The sequence below is a fragment of the Pseudorca crassidens genome, chromosome 16, assembly GCF_039906515.1.
Source record: "Pseudorca crassidens isolate mPseCra1 chromosome 16, mPseCra1.hap1, whole genome shotgun sequence".
NCBI lineage: Eukaryota > Metazoa > Chordata > Mammalia > Artiodactyla > Delphinidae > Pseudorca > Pseudorca crassidens.
The window spans coordinates 84,900,108-84,911,902 of NC_090311.1; the positions used below are offsets into that span (position 1 = coordinate 84,900,108).

An 11,795-nucleotide genomic window follows, 5' to 3' on the forward strand; every position below is an offset into this window, starting at 1 on the left:
CTTTTACAAATCGTCAACAACAAGAAGACAACCCAATTGTTTGAATAGAAAGGGACTTGAACATACCCTTCTCCAGAAAAGAAATGCAAATGGTCAACAAGCACATAAAAAGATGTGCACAAGAAGAAAGGAAATCCACGAGGTGGAACTATGTCAGAGGAAAGCAAGAACCCATGGAAAGAGCTTTCAGTAGCAAAGCAGGAGTGAACTGAACAACCAAATACTGTTCTGCTGAATTGTAACCAAAAGCTTAGAATAATGATCTGGGTGGAGTGTCCACCCTGTTAAAAATAAATTTTATATATATATATATATATATATATATATAGAGAGAGAGAGAGAGAGAGAGAGAGAGAGAGAGAGAGTGTTTGTGTGTTTCATGAGAACTGTTGAATTAACTGTGAGGAAGAACTCCAGATAGTTGATGTAGATACTCAGTCATTCATTAAGGGGGTGGGGCTATCTCCCCTGTCCTGAAGTGTGGGGGCCGCATAGTGACTTCATCTTAAAGGAGATACACAGTGCAGACTTAAGGAAAAAGTGATGTCACAGTGGGGGAAACCTTACAAACAGTACCTAAGCCAGGAAGACAAAGTTAACATGAACAGTGATAAGTTGCTTTGATGTATGTTCCCGTGATATAAAGTCATGAGAAAGCACTTAACCTCTGGGATCTGCTTCCTCAAAACCCATGAGTCTATTCTAATCACAAGAAAAACAGCAAGTAAATCTCAGTGTGGGACAGGCTACAGAATACCTAACTGTCTCCTCCTGAACACTGTCTAGGTCACTGAGAGAAGGATAGTGTAAGAAAATGTCAAAGCCAAAGAGATCCGAAAGTGACATGATGAGTCAATGCCATGTGATACCCTGGATGTGATCCTAGGGCAGAAAAACAGAGAATAAAAGGAACCTGAATAAAATATAGTTTTAGTTCATAGTAAGGTATCCATATTTGTTCATTGATTGTGACAGTTCTGTAGAAAGCTAGAATGAGAGGTGAAATTAAAAGTTAAATAAGAACAAGCTACTGCATCAACCTGTAAATCTAGAATAAAAGGGTGATTTCCTCATAACACACAAACAAAATTAACCCTCAGGTATGGAAAATACAAGCAGACCCATTAACCATCCTATGACCCTTTCTCCCTGATCATTTCCAAAGAAGATAAAATACTGAAGCATAAATTAATACAATTTTTAATTTACCTACTCTTGGCTATTACTTTAGAGAGTCTAATAATATTGGGGTCTGTTGAAAAACGTGTTTGCCACGTTGAAAAATTGTGCAATGAAGGATACCTATGCCAGTATAATTATAAAATGGTGTATTCATAAATGTGCTAGTCTCCTTTGGAATGCTGACATTTGGTGGTTCACAATCTCCTACTTCCTAATTTTCACTAGAAATTAAGGTTATAAAGGGTAAGAATTCTAATATATTTACATGAACTATTGGGAATAATAAGGGTGAAGTAAAAACTGTGTTCAAAATATGCAAAGAAAATAAATTGGTTTTTGGTAAGGAAGGGTAAAAAAGGTATTATGGATGTGGTTTTGGTGAGGTGAAAGAACAGGTTGTTTTTGCCCTAAAATAATTTAGAGGTTGTGTCAGTGTTCCAGAATGCATAAGAGGGATTAGGGACAAGAGCCTGAATGGGAAAATAAAGTTGTAACAGGTCTGTGGAAAAGAGAGAAACTTGTATGATCAAGCCGGCTAAGATTGAATAAACTTATTTATAAGGTTTGTTTGTTTGTTTTTAATAAGGCCAACAGTGTAGGATGGAAAACTAGAATTTGCTTTATCTCTGTCAAAATGACAAAGTTTCTTGTATTATCAGTCTGTTTCAATAAGAGATTGGAAAAGATTTTTCTTTACCCTTTGAGTAATCTGCCTAGGAAACAACTATTTTGTGTCTTAAAGTAGTTTCCTGTACTTCCTGTTGTCTTTATCGTGTCTTTGGTTAGTCAACAAAATCAAGAATTCTCTGTATTGAAAGAGATATGGTTTTTGGTTTTTGTTCTTTTACAAACATATAACTTTTTTTTTTGCCTTTGAAATATTTTATTGTCACTTTGGTTAAATAGATAAGAAGGATTGTTTCATAGTGATCTGTAATTCTATTTAATTAAATGTTCAAACATTTTGACATTTTGGACAACATCCTGAATCAATTTCTAAATAAAGTTTTATTGACTTTGAACTGACTGAGATTTCCCAGAGGGCTCCTGGAAAATCTCAAAGGATTTCTTCTCACACCTTGTAAAAAGATAGATGTTAAACTAATTAGGTTTACTTGATATACTAAATTACACAGAAAGCACTGTCAAACAAGAAGCAGTGTTTATGAAGGAGGATGATGGAGGTGAAGGTACACGTTACCCGGGAGGAAATTAAGAAGGAGCCAGAGAAGCCCATCCATAAAGAGAAGACATTCCTGCTGCTGCTGTGTGTCTTCACCACCAGTAACTTCTCCCACCACGGAATGGACACATTCTCCTGCAGAAATGTACAATCCGGTGAGCTACAGAGCTACACTTGGTTGAATACTTGGTTGAATGCAACCTTGAAAGAACTGACTCGTTTAGTAAAAGAAGTCTACCCAGGAGCTAGAAAGGGTACATAGATCAATTTTGCAACTGTTTTATGGAACTTAAAAGATTCAGGTGTCAAATAAGAAGACTGGCAGCACCATGTCTAGGAGAAAGAAGACTGATGATTCTGTAACCCTGCAGTCTCAGAAGTTCCCTGTAGGAGATCACTTTGACATAACAATCACCCCTCTAAATGGGGCACTTCCTCCTTCTGACTATATGCAACCCTATTAAATTTTATTTAAAATTTCTTATGAAAAAAAGGAATGTTTAATCTTCTTTAGTTTATATTTTTATGGATATATGCTATTAATATGTTTCCAAAATTGTATAAATTTCCTAGAAATATGTCAATGTCTTTGTTGTCCATGAAATGTCCAGTTATAATGTAATTAGTCATAATTCCAGTTATTATCTTAAAATGTTATGTCACTGAAACAATCAAATTTCCTAGTCAGTTGCATTAAAGTGAACTCTCATCAGGTCTTTAATCCTGACCATCTTAAGCCTTTTGTCATTCATAGTTATCCTTTTACTCTGATGCTTTCTGAAAGCTCTTACAGTCAGTTACACACAAATGTGCTTCATCATCAACAAAAAAGGAAAGATTTAGTGGAGACGTTGATGTGTTGCTGAACTGCTGACCCCAAATCAAGCAAAATAAGAGTGAATTACATGTGACTGAATGAACTGATAAAGATGATTATAATTTTTCTAAACTTTTGTTTGAAACATGCTGGTTCTTTAATGACTTATATTCCAGATTAAGAAACCATCTTGCCCTTTTTTTAACAAGCTATCTATTACTTGCAACAGTTTAATACATTAAGCCTTTGTAAATTAAAAATAATATACATTTATCTTTTCTCTCTCCCTGATCCCTCTGGAATTTAGCAACTATTACTGAATACAGTTCACCCTTGAGTAACATGGGTTTGAACTGCATGGGTTCACTTATATGCAGATATTTTTTTCCCTTGTAAATATTACAGTACCACACGACCTGGGGTTTGTTGAATCCAAGGGTTCAGAACTGCAGATATGTTTTCCTTTATTCATCCATCCATTTCCAAATATTTGCCAAGTGCTCCCTAGAGATTGGCACTGAGCTTAGTCAGTGGAGATGCTGTAATGAAAAGAAGGAATGTGCTCATTGTCCTAAGGGAAAATGCATGATGGGAAGCAGACATTAAACAAGTAATAACAGTAAGAACCATATACATCAAATGGGATAACTGCTATAATGGACTGACAGATACACACTAGTAAATATAAAATAGACAACAAGGACCTACTGTATAGCACAGAGAACATAATGTATATATAACTGAATCATTTTGCTGTACACCTGAAACACAACATTGTAAATCAACTAAACTTCAATTTTTAAAAGTGCAGGTTGTTAAAAGGGCAGTCTTGAGTCACTCTTTAGTGATTTAACCTCTTAGACATAACTCGTTGAATGGAAAGGAAGGAATCCAAGCCACGTAGATCACTTAGAGTGTATGCTGGTCATTCTTCTTTTGCCTCTGCCCCATCTCTTATCTCCTTACCCTGCAATTCTGTTCCTTTTTTATCCTTCCCTGCCCTGCTCTGTGTCCAGGGGGCTGACCAGTATCAACTTACTGGGATTCCCTTGCCCTCTGGCTGCCAGTGGTTCTGGAGTATGGAGCACAGAGGTCTAGATGTTACTTTGTTCTCTCTCTGCCTCATCACTGTGGATTTTTCAGTGGATGGGTCTGTCTTTAACTACAGCTCTTTTGGGGAAAAACCTCATCCTACAGTCTTCCCTCTTCTTTCTCCCTCTGACCTAGTGACATTAGAAACCTCCTCCTGTTGCTAGATCTTGGGTGCCTTAATCTCCATTACTGGTTCTTTAATTTTTTCCTCCATCACTCTCAAACCGCCCTTAATTAAATTCTGCTGAAAAATAACAGCCAAGTAAGCCCTCTGTTTTCTGCTGAGACTCTGAATGATACAGAGTGCTTCTCTATTAATTTGCAATTAGAACCAAGAGGATTAACTGTATTCTTCTTTTCATGGCAATGAAGTTATTTGCATATATAACAATCTATTCTCCTTGTAACAGGACACAATTAGAAACATCGATTTATTACCAAGGCTTTGCCTGAAATGTCATATTTAGAAAGATGTAGATAGAACCAAACCCTTTTCAGGAACTATGTTGATTTTGTGGGGTCAATGCTTACAAAGTCCCTTGAAAATAACTGGTCTGGTACCTGGCTTACAGGGTTCCCAGGCTTACCCTGGGAAGTGAGGAAGGGAGTTCACTTCCTGACAAACTCAGGAACCTTAGGCTATTTGGGGGACATTGAGAAGAGAGAAGTTCACCCAAATCGAGGTATTGCAGGGGAAATATGATGGTGAGTCCATGGCTTGGCTTCCTAGACTTGAGAGGCTTTTAAAAATTGAATCTGATAGAAAGCCCAGAAATATACCCAGGCACTGATGGTCAACTAATCTATGACAAAGGAGGCAAGGATATATAATGGAGAAAAGACAGTCTCTTCAATAAGTGGTGCTGGGAAAGCTGGACAGCTACATGGAAAAGAATGAAATCACAACATTCTCTCACACCATATACAAAAATAAACACAAAATGGATTAAAGACCTAAATATAAGACCAGATACTAGGGGCTTCCCTGGTGGCGCAGTGGTTGAGAGTCCGCCTGCCGATGCAGCGGACACAGGTTCGTGCCCGGTCCGGGAAGATCCCACGTGCCGCGGAGCGGCTAGGCCCGTGAGCCATGGCCGCTGAGCCTGCGCGTCCGGAGCCTGTGCTCCACAACGGGAGAGGCCACAACAGTGAGAGGCCCGCATATCCCAAATAAATAAATAAATAAATAAAAGACTGGATACTATAAAACTCCTAGACAAAAACATAGGGAGAACAATTTTTGACATAAATCGCAGCAACATTTTTTTGAATCCACCTCCTAGAGTAATGGAAACAAAAGCAGAAAGTAAACAAATAGGACCTAATAAAACTTAAAGGCTTTTTCACTGCAAAGGAAACCATAAACAAAACAAAAAACAGCATATGGAATGGGAAAAAATATTTGCAAATGATGCGACAAATGAGGGATTAGTTTCCAAAATATACAAACAGCTTAATATCAAAAAATGCATGGGGGCTTCCCTGGTGGTGCAGTGGTTACGCATCCGCCTGCCAATGTAGGGGACACAGGTTTGAGCCCTGGTTCAGGAAGATCCCACATGTCTCAGAGCAACTAAACCTGTGCGCCACAACTACTGAGCCTGCTCTCTGAAGCCCGCAAGCCACAACTACGGAGCCCATGTGCCACAACTACTGAAGCCCGCACACCTAGAGCCAATGCTCCACAACAAGAGAAGCCACCGCAATGAGAAGCCTGCGCACCACAACGAAGAGTAGCCCCCACTCGCCACAACTAGAGAAAGTCCGTGCACAACAATAAAGAAACAAAGCAGGCAAAAGTAAAATAAATAAAATTTTAAAAAATGCATGGGAGACCTAACTAGACATTTCTCCATAGAAGACATAGGGATGGCCAACAGGCACATAAAAACATCACTAATTATTAAAGAAATGCAAATCAAAACTACAATGAGGTATCACCTCACTCTAGTCAGAATGGCCATCATCAAAATGTCTACAAATCATAAATTCTGGAGAGGATGTGGAGAAAAGAGAACCCTCCTACAGTGTTGGTGGGATTGTAAATTGGTACAGCCACTATGGAGAACAGTACGGACTGGAGGTTCCTTAAAAAACTAAAAATAGAGTTATCATTTGACCCGGCAATCCCACTCCTAGGCATATATCCTGAGAAAACAATAATTCAAAAAGATACATGTACCCCAATGTTCACAGAAGAACTATTTACAATAGTCAGGATATGGAAGCAACCTAAATGTCCATCGACAGAGGAATGGATAAAAAAGATGTGGTACATATACACAATGGGATACTATTCAGCCATTAAAAAAAGAATGAAATGATGCCATTTGCAGTAACATGGATGGACCTAGAGATTATTATACTAAGTGAAGTAAATCAGAGAAGGACAAATATCATATGATATCACTTATATGTGGAATCGAAAATATAATACAAATGAGCTTATTTACAAAACAGAAATAGACTCACAGACATAGAAAAAAAACTTATGGTTACCAAAGGGGAAAGGAGGGGGAGGGATAAATTAGGAGTTTGGGAATAAAGTATACACACTATATATAAAATAGATATATAGCACAGGGAACTATACTCAATATCTCGTAATAACCTATAATGGAAGAAAATCCAAATATATATATATATGTAATATTTACAAATACATAAATATTTATAACTTAATCACTTTGCTGTATACCTGAAACTAACACAACATTGTAAATCAACTATATTTCAATAAATTTTTAAAATAAACAAATAAAAATTGAATCTGAGATTCCCTATTAACAGTTCCAGCAATACAAACTGCTCTGCTCTGAGAAATACCACAACAGTGACACGAATGTACGTGCTGTCACTGAAGGCACTCAAGCTGCAAACACATTGAATGATTTGCAGATTTTTTTTAAAACAACATTTTTGTTTTTTAGTTTTTAATTTTGGCTGTGCCAGGTCTTAGTTTTGGGATCTTCGTTGCAGCATGTGGGATCTTTAGTTGCAGCATGAAGGATCTTTAGTTGCAGCATGCAGGCTCATAGTTGCAGCATGCGAACTCTTAGTTGTGACATGTATGCAGGATCTAGTTCCCCGACTAGGGATCAAACCCGGGCCCCCTGCATTAAGAGTGCAAAGTCTTACCCACTGGACCATCAGGGAAGTCCCGATTTTCAGATATTAAATCATTCTTGCATCCCTAGAATAAATCCCACTTGATCATAGTGTATGATTCCTTTAATGTATTCTTTTTTTTTTTTTTTTTTTTTTACGGTGCGCGGGCCTCTCACTGTTGCGGCCTCTCCCGTCGCGGAGCACAGGCCCCAGACGCGCAGGCTCAGCGGCCATGGCTCACGGGCCCAGCCGCTCCGCGGCATGTGGGATCTTCCCGGACTGGGCACGAACCCGTGTCCGCTGCATCGGCAGGCGGACTCCCAACCACTGCGCCATCAGGGAAGCCCTCTTTTAATGTATTCTTGAATTTGGTTTGCTAATATTCAGTTGAGGATTTTTGCATCTATGTACATCAAGGTCCTTCTTGATATTCTTAAAATCGGAATTTAAAATATTATCTCAGTGAAAAATTACAGGTAAATGCAAAAATATCAAGAAAGTGAAAGAGTCCTTAGAAATAAATGATAAGGAATAACAGATAAAAGGAACAAGGACTCAAAATAACTTACTTTCCATAAGAATTTTAGCTCTTCAGAGGAATTCTCATTAAAATCAATGTAAAAGGCAAGCTTTAGATTAAAATTTAAAACTTTTGGGGGTACTATATTTCCATGGTGAAATGGAAACGTAATTTATGTATAAGATATTAAGGAATACTGTTTTCAAAAACTTTTGATGACTTGGATAAGTACTAATATTAAGTGAAAAGGTAACTAGGAATATAGGATGATCGCATCTAATTTAGATGAAATATAGATATGCTGAGCGGTAGTTCTCAAATTTTTAAAAAGGTTTTAGTGTTAATACAATGGGAAGGATTCCATAAACATGCTTTGGTTTGATATTCTGTTTTCTTTCAACCAGACACACAGAGCTGCGATGCAGACCAGGTGTGACCAACACTTTCCCACGCCACCCCCAGTGCATCCTGAGAGGCATTGACTTTCTGTCCTGGAGCCCAGTGCCTGACTCAGGGGCTCCATAAATGCTCCCTGATATACTGCACTTGGGAAGAAGCCTATTTTTCCATAGTGTGAAATAATAGGAAAATTACTTCCACTAGAAGATTCCCCCCTAAACGTTGAATCTTACAAATTTGGTTTTGATCTACCTGCAATCCTGTGAAGATATCTGAGTTTAGATGTGGCCTCCTTTTTTTTTTTTTTTTTTTTTTTTGCGGTACGCGGGCCTGTCACTGTCGTGGCCTCTCCCGTTGCGGACAGGCTCCGGACGCGCAGGCTCAGCAGCCATGGCTCACGGGCCCAGCCGCTGTGCGGCATGTGGGATATTCGCGGACCGGGGCACGAACCCGTGTCCCCTGCATCGGCAGGCGGACTCTCAACCACTGCGCCACCAGGGAAGCCCTAGATGTGGCTTCTTTTGCAACAGAACCAGGGAACCCTGAGCACTCCTGTCATTTCTCATGTGACCACCAGAGGGCAGTGCGTGGCTGCTAGTGACAATCACACTGCCCCCCACCCCACCCCCCGTCAAACCTTTTACAAACAGTCTTCCTCAGAACATGTTTTATAGCCTTAGAGCATTTCTTTGAGGATTATTTAATTTCCTTTTATTCTTCAAACCTTTGGAATCTAATGAAAACTCCTTACAAATAACAACTAAAGGTAATGCACTGGATGGGAGATGCCCCTCCTTACACAGGCAGACAGGTGAAATTATGTGTGTCTGAATGAGATGGACCCTTGCCTAACATAAAATTTAAAAATTCATCCAAAATGGATCAAAGACCTAAATTTAGGAGCTAAATCTATAAACTTATAGAAGACAACATAGGAGCAAATCTTCATGACTTTGGATTTGGAGTCGGGGTCTTAAAGGTGACACCTTTCATAAAGGGTCACCAACATGACTGCTTTCCATTTGGCTCTTAGTGTGCCTCAGGCCCCCAGGCAAGAATTATACAGGTCATTTCTCCAGTAATTCTCCCAAAACCCATTAAGCAGTGCCAGTTATTTTCTCCATTTTAGAGATTGGGGCACTGAGGCTCACAGCCTTGCTCGATCTCCCAGCTAAGAAGAGGCTGAGCAGGGACCAGAGTGCAGTCTCTCTGCCCTTGGACCCTGCGCTCTCTCCACACTGCTCCTCCCTGGATTCCTCCAGAAATCGGATCCCCAGACCTTGAGAACTCACTGAGATCTGGGGCGGGGTCACCACTTATGCATGGAGCTTGGTTTTTTGGCCAGGAACGACCCACCCTGGCCACTGGGGGCCCTCGTGGTGCCAGGATCAGCCGATATCTGGGCAGAAGGAGGTCTCTCTATGGGCACCAAGAGTAAAGGTTGTTGTATTATCAGAGCTGAGAAGTCCCCCTGCAGCATCTGGTTGCAGCCTGCTTGTCAGGTGGGCCCTACAGGGGTCTACTGAACACTGGGTTCAAATCCTGCCGCTGCCGGTCTGTGGGGCAGAAAATGGGGCAGTTTATTTCGGCTCCATTCCCTCATCAGTCAAACAGGGACAGTGTTTCTACATTCTTCCTGGGGTTTTAAGAGATTCAATGAGACGATTCATGTCTGGAAAAGAGACCTAGGTAAGGACTGGATCATCCTTAGCTGTACCTGCTGATATGACCTCCCTGCAAGCCCTCTGCTGCCCTGGGCTCCCTGCCTCTGCCCACTTTGTTCCCTCTGCTGAGGACCCAGCTCCCTCAGACTCAGATGATTCTCCAGAAAGCCTTTTTCTCACTCCCATTGGCTGGGGTGTCCCTTGTCCTGCGGTGGGGAACAGCACTGGGGCTCACGCCATCAGACTCAGGGCATCCCTGGAGCTGGATATGAGCCTGTGGCTGAGGACGATGAGGTTCTGAGTGTGCAGAGCTGACCCTGGAGCTCCGTGCATAGTGCCGTCTCCTCCTCGGACCACAGGCCGGGACGCCCAGCAAAGAGGGTCCCTCCTTCCAAGCAGCCACAGTGAGCTGTGCTGAGCTCCCTGGGGTGCCTCCCATCTCCCCTGTGCCTCGCCCCGAGACAGCATCTCAGGGTCCCGCAGCCACCGGGGGCGGGGGGCAGTGTCTTCTCGCGGGTCGATATTGAAAGTCAGTTTCTGGAGAAGAAGTTAGTCTTTAATGGAAACAACACTGGGAAGAATCCGGGCCCCTTCATACAAACCAACACTGAGCCTGAGCCGTGGGGACCGTGACGGCACTGCCCCTGCCGTGGGGACCCTGTCCCGTGGTCCTCACTGCTCTCCACCCCGGTTCCATCAGGGGCGTCCCTCTCTTACCCTCAGGGGAGCCCTGAGTGTCCTCCCTGTGAAAGTCTATGTTCTGTGCATGGGGACCCATGTCTTGGCCGAGGAGAGAGAGATCGCTGACCCGCAGCCACAGATAGAGCGCCCTCTGTCCTCACCTTGAGGGAGGTGAGGGCTCCCCCCTTCTCCTCACCTGGCGTCTTGGGCGGGAAGCAGAACCCCACCCCACGCAGAAGCTGAATGTGAGGGGTGCCAGGGCTGGGGGCTGGCGCAGGTCCGAGCCAGGGGTCACTGCTGGGGAGCCCGAGGGGTGCTCAGGGGCGGTGCCGCCTCCAGAGCCCCCAGCCCGAAGCTCTGACCTTCCCGCAGCTCCCAGGGCGCCCACGTGCTTTACTAAGGCCTCTCCTGCTCACACAAGCTGCAGCGATTCTTGCTGTAGCGGCTCAGAACTTCGTCTGGCCTGAGCACAGTCAAAGCCACGTCTGTAAGTCGCCCACCTGCTCTGAGAGGTGCTCTCTTGGGAAGAAGGAGCCCCACCTTGGAGAGGGAGGGAACGGCCGGGCCTGAAGCCTCCTCTGGCCGGGAAGCAGCGCATGCGTTCTTGGCTCGGAAGCGGAGTTAGGAGCCGAGGGCTGGGTGGCTCCCGGGTGGGGCCGGGCAGGGCTGGGTGTGTCACTGGACCGGCAGGGCTAAGATGAGCTCCGGGAAACAGGGCAGGGGAGTGGGGCGGGAAACCTGGGCCAGGGGACTGGGATGGCCCCTCCCTGCTCCGCGGGTCACTCTCAGACACCCTGAGGGCCTTCACTGCCCAGTAGGCCACCTCCCTGCCTCAGGTGGAGCTCCGGGCTCTCGGGAGCCCCTGCTTTCCCAAACGAGGCGCAAACTTGATGAAGAGACACAGATAGTGGAAACTGCAGCCAACACCTAAAAACACGTATGAATTGTGTTCCCCAAATTCCACTTATAGGGACCAGTCCTTAAAAAAATAGAGACTGAAGGATGCAGATGTACAGTACAATTAGTAGAGCGAAAAACTGGGAATGGCCCAATTGTGAACAGCCGGGGCTGCTGAGTAACATGGAATGTGTGGCCACCGATACAGGACAAGGGATGCAGGACTGACATGCATGTCCACCTGTGAGGACA

The 11,795-nt window shown here is 43.0% G+C and overlaps 1 pseudogene; it reads left to right on the top strand.

The window, feature by feature from the left end:
- The first annotated feature begins 2,360 nt into the window (after window positions 1-2,360).
- LOC137208570 (histone deacetylase complex subunit SAP18 pseudogene) lies at window positions 2,361-2,829 on the top strand (annotated as a pseudogene).
- The last annotated feature ends 8,966 nt before the right edge of the window (window positions 2,830-11,795 follow it).